We start from the raw sequence: 5,749 nt of genomic DNA, 5'->3' as shown, positions 1-5,749 counted from the left end.
TTTAATGGTTCCTGATAGAGTTTGTACATCATTTATAAAGTTGTTGAGACAGGCGACGGTAAGAGTGGATAGCCGTGCCTAAACCAGTGTACCTGTGCCCACAGCAGCTGTTATTCCAAGGCTCGCAATGAGTGGTAAGGCATGTATTGCCCACCTGTGTCTTATGACTAAGATGTCTAGGCTAGGAATGGGTAGACGTTCGTCTCATGGGACAATAGTTATATCAGGGAGGAATAAGGTAAGAACACAGCCACTGATCCAATTCACTGGAAGCCTGGGGAAGGCCGAGTTTTCTCCACACATAAAAACTGTGCCATTGGGTAACAAAGAGATGGGTTGGGTGAGGAATAATTTTGTACTTTTGAGCAATTTCCAAAGGAAGTAACTCCAACATCAATATCATAGGTATTATTCTGCATCGTGCCTAAAAGACATAATGTAAATGTGCCTATAGGCTGTAATTATAAAAAAATCCGGGTTCGCATGTATTATCATTGTCTATGATAGAATTAATAGGAACTGCCATAGGCATGATTGTCCCTGTTGTCATGCAGAGCAAGCAATCACCCGCAATGGTGGGGTTGGAATTATTAAGCAAGGAGAAGGTAGTTTCCAAAATTTCTAATGTATTGGTATCTAAACCTCGGAGCTGGGATTTAGGCTACATTAAGGAATGATATGTGAGCTCAGGAATTTGGGGTTTCAAAAGTTTGATTATCTGAGGATGCTTGACAGCATCAGTGGGTCCTCCATGATAAGAGACCCCTGTAGGGGTCTTAATGGGCCAGCAGGAGGGTTTACCAACACTGCCTTGCCACCCAGGTGACTGTAGCTTGGTGTATTTGCCATCTCCTCCCCGGTCAAAGAGAAAGAGGGTATAATGAATAGTGGTCCCCCCTTCTGCATGAGGTTTAGTTAGGGAGGCTTCAAAAAATTTTTCTCCTTGCTTGTTAACAGAAATTAAGAGTGACACATAACAAGAGCCATACATCGCCTGTGTATTCGTACAGGTTGCAGAACAATTTTGGAGAGCTTTACTTGTACTAGGGGGGATAATCTTTGGCTTGTTAACACATACACATTTAGGCTGATGAACTACTCTGAGTTTATGGTCAACCTCGGCCAGGAGATAAACCACTTTAGTCACGCAGTCAGCAATCTGGGTCCAACTAGTGCGAGCCTGAGTTCAAGATCCTCACTTGCACTCGCAGGGGGGCCCAAAGAGGTACTCCATGATGTTGGAAGGTGGAGGGCCAAGGCCTCCGTGTACAACCCTGTTCAGCAGAAGTGCCTTAAGCAGAATCCAAACACAGATTGTTGGCTGCATCTGAAAAAGAGGAAAATTTGTCCTCAGGGGGAGCACCTCCGTCCCTAGGTTGAGGTAAGTCATTAACCTGTTAACCAGGTGTTCTGGTAACCATCTTGGGGCTGCTTGCTCTTGGTCCAAAACACAAGCTGAGCCTCGTCCCCAGATGAAAAGAGGATCTGGGCCTTTCCATTTATTTGTAAGGGGATTGCGCCACATAACAGGTGGGCGAACAGAATTGGACGAGGGATGCCAATGTCTGTCTGTGGCTGAATGGCCTTCACTGTCGAGAGTAAGAAAAATAAGGGCAAATAATTCATGGTTAAGGCGATGCCTGGGAGTGGTAAATATAAAGGCGGAAGCCTTAAAGAGGGTTAGCCAAGTCTTTAAGGTAAGGTGGGCACGTTCCACAATGCCTCGGCCCTGAGGTTTGTATGGAATTCCAGTAGTATGACAAATTTGCAAGGTAGCACAAAATTGTTTAAACTTGGCACTGATATATGCAGAACAATTATCTGTTTTAATATGTATTGGTTTCCCCATTACGGAAAAGGCTGAAACAAGATGAGAAAGGACATCTTTGGTACCCTCTCCAGAATGTGGTCATGCAAAAATAAAGCCACTGAAGGTATCTATAGAAACGTGTATATATTTGGTTTTTCCAAATTCAGGAAAATGAGTAACATCCATTTGCCAAAACTGATTGAGCAGTAATCCTCTGGGGTTAACTCCCAACTGTTGAATGGGGAGGGAGACAGCGCAACCAGGGCATGTTTTTACTATCTCTCATGCCTGTTGCCTGGTAATTTTACAAAGTAATCGAAGGCTCTGGGAATTTAGATGGTGAAAATTGTGTAACTCCGTGGCCTTTTGAATGGAGCCAACAAAAATTGGAAACATGGAACGAGTTGCTGCATCAGCTTGGGGATTACCTTGTGTTAGAGGGCCAGGAAGATCAGAGTGTGCCCTGATTTGTCCTAAGAAAAATGGGTGTTGTCTGGCCTGAATTAGTTGCTGAAGCTGGTGAAACAGAAAGGCCACATTGGAAGAAGCCTTAATAGTGAGTGAAATCTCCAGCAGGAGCACAGAATGAGCAATGCAGGCACTTTCTGCATAAATATTAACAGAATTATCAAAAAATGTTATAAAAACTTGTGTTATGGCAAACAATCCAAAAACTGTGCTGACTGATAGACACTATCAAAGGTGGTAGGCTGGTTATTGATAACAAAGACCGCATGGCCATTATTGGAACCATCTGTAAAGACAGTAAGGGCTTGAGGAATGGGAGCCTTTTGAGTAATTTTGGGAAAAATAAATGGATGTAACTGGACAAAATGTAAAAGGGGGTCATTGGGGAGGTGGTTATCAATTGTTCCCAAAAGCCTGATAGGGCAATACCTGATTCATCCACTGTCTGTAGTAAACATTGGGTTTGGTCCTTAGTATATGTAATTAAAATATTATCAGGGTCTTTGCCAAAATGTTGTCGAGAAAGCAAATGACCTTTAATAATAGTAGAAGCTACCTGAGCAAGATAAACAGTAATATCCTTGGAGGATGTGGTGGGTAAATGGACCCAAAGCAAGGGGCGGCCTTTAATTTTAAAATGTGTATTTTGCTGCCGAAATACTCCTGTGGGTGTATGAGGAGTGTGTAAAATAACCAGAACCAGAGGAAGGTTGTAAGAAATTTGTGTAACAAACTGTTGGGCAATGGCTTCTGTGACTTGGTTTAATGCCTGTCATGCCTCGGGAGTAAGCTTTTGAGAGGAGGAGGGGTGGGAATCACCTCTCAAAATATCATTAAGGGGCAAAAGTACACAAGTGGGCAATTTTAAATATGTTCTTATCCATTGAATATCCCCAGGTAATTTTTGAAAATTATTAAGGGTGTGAAGATGGTCCACACGTAGTTGTATTTTAAGAATTTGGATCTGATTATCTTGAAGTTTAAGGCCCAAATAGGTATCAGAGTCCTGTGTTTGAAACTTATCAGGAGCTATCTGTAGTCCTAAGGTAGTGAGGGTTTTGTAAAGGTCCAAGTAACAATTATTAAGGTCATAGGTGTTAGGTGCAGCAATTAAGAAATCATCCTTTTAATGTAAAATATAAATTTGTGGCCATCGCTCTCTCACAGGGTCTACTGCTTGAGCAACGTAATTTTGGCAAAGACTAGGGCTGTTGGCCATACCGTGGGGAAGAACCTTTCATTGAAATCTCTGCATAGGGCCCTGAAAATTAATGCGAGGGAGACTAAAGGCAAAATATGGTCTATCCTCAGGATCTAAAGGAATGGTAATACAGCAATCTTTTAAGTCAATAACCATTTTACAATTGTTTTTGGGAATTGCCACTGGTGTGAGAATACCTGACTGTAGTGCTCCCATCGGGAGCATAACTTTATTAATGGCACACAAATCTTGTAAAAGTCGCCACTTGCCTGATTTTTTATTGATAACAAAAATTGGAGTATTCGATGGTGAGGTTGAGGGCTCTACATGGCCGGCTGCCAGCTGTTTCTGCACTAACATGGAGGCAGCCTCCAATTTTTTCTTAGGTAAGGGGCCACTGATCCACCCACACAGGAGTTTGAGTTTTCCAAATAATTTTATCTGCATGAGGTACAGGAGGGTCAGGGAGCAACACTAAAAATCCGAATATCCAAGGCCATATGTATTTGTGTTTTGTATGGGTTGTAGAGGCTCAACCAGTTTTCGTCTCAGTCTCCCCAGGCCTGTACCAGGGACAAAATTCATACTAAGCATTTGATGAGTCACCATGGAATTGGGACTGGGAAGAATAACTTCCATTTGACTCAAAATATCTCGGCCCCATTGGTTAATAGGTTAGGTCAGGAACATCGAAAAAAGTGACAGTTGACTTATTACCCTCTTTATCAGTCCAGCTAATAGACCTAGAGCTGACTGGAGGATTTTTTGATTGTCCTATCTCTTTAAGGTCACTCAAGGGTGGGGTGAGGGGCCAACCAGATGGCCAGTATTTTTTAGACATAATTGTGGCATCAGCTCCAATATCTACAATTCCTTGGAATTCCTTTCCTTCAATAAGTAAGGTAAGGGGGTGTATTGTGAGAAATTGGCTGAACCCAATACACATCAGAGGAGCCCAAGGAGGCAGTCCCCCGCGGTAGGTTTGGGTGGTGGAAGTGCCTCCTGAATCCAAGGAAAGGAGTATTAATTGTGCAAGTCTTGTTCCAGCGGGGATGGCCACAACTCCATTAATAGCTGTGGCCAGTATTTTTATTTCTCCAGTGAAATCATTATCAATAATGCCAGGGAAGACCTGAACACCTTATAAGGTAGTAGAGGCTCTTCCAAGAATAAGGGCAGACGTATGAGATGGAGGGGGACCCCTAATTCTAGTGGGTATTAACTGGGTCCCTTGCAATGTGTCTAATATTTTCTCAGTGGTGGCACAGAGGTCCAATCCTGCGCCGCCTGGTGTGGCTCGTTGGAACGAGGCAATTGTGGAGAAGGATTTTGAAGTAGGTTGGTAGTTTGGGAGGGAACAAACCTTATTGCCCCTGGGTTTGTCTTGGGAAAGTCGGGACCAGGGGTTGGCCCTGCAGTGATTTTCCAAGAAGCAGGAAGAAATAGGCTGTCCGAGGGCATTTGTTTTAGATCTCCACTCACTGGCCCAGTGATGACCTTTGCCACATCTAGGGCAAAGAGTAGCTGGGGGCTGTTTAGCCCCAGTTTGAGGAGACACTATTTCTAGGCTTTGTTTGCCTGTCAGACACTAGTGTGTAAAATGGCCAGGTTGTTTTCAAGTAAAGCAAGTAGGTGAGCCAGGATTGTGAAAGGCCTTGGTAAAGGTGGCACCAAAGGCGAGACCCATGGCATGGGCTGCACCCACCCCTGCACAGAGTCTAATAAAGTCAGAAAGTTTCCTTTTATCCTTATGTGCTCGAAGAACACCCTGACATGCTGGCTTGGCGTTTTCAAAGGCAAGATGTTTTACAAAGGTGCTTTCGCTTTTGCTTGGTCCAAGCAAGCATTCTGCGGCTAGGTTAAGCCGGGAAACAAAGTCGCTATAAGGCTCGTGAGGCCCTTGTCGTATTTTTGCCAAGGAAGTGGTAGCTGAGGCCTTTTGAGGGACGCGTCTCCAAGCATGTAAGCCAGCCGTCTGAATCTGCGCCAAAAGTCCAGCAGGGAAACATGCCTGTTTATTTTTAGTGTCAAAAGGCGCATTGACCACTAACTTAACAGAAGTCCAGGATTTAGAGGAGGCCTTTGTTAATTTTTTTTGAGCAGTTTCCCAACAGTGCTCTTTGAAATTGCGTTCCATAACAGAAAGTCTCCAGCGCTGAGGTATCTCGGGTTTGAAATTTCCAATCATTGGTAGTAAGCCATTGTGCACTGTGGATTTCTAATAAAGCCACTCTGTAGGGCGCAGTGAGGCCAGAGTGAGCACAAGCCTT

The sequence above is a fragment of the Callospermophilus lateralis genome, unplaced genomic scaffold, assembly GCF_048772815.1.
Source record: "Callospermophilus lateralis isolate mCalLat2 unplaced genomic scaffold, mCalLat2.hap1 Scaffold_256, whole genome shotgun sequence".
NCBI classification, from domain to species: Eukaryota; Metazoa; Chordata; class Mammalia; order Rodentia; family Sciuridae; genus Callospermophilus; species Callospermophilus lateralis.
This window is presented reverse-complemented; position numbering follows the sequence as displayed.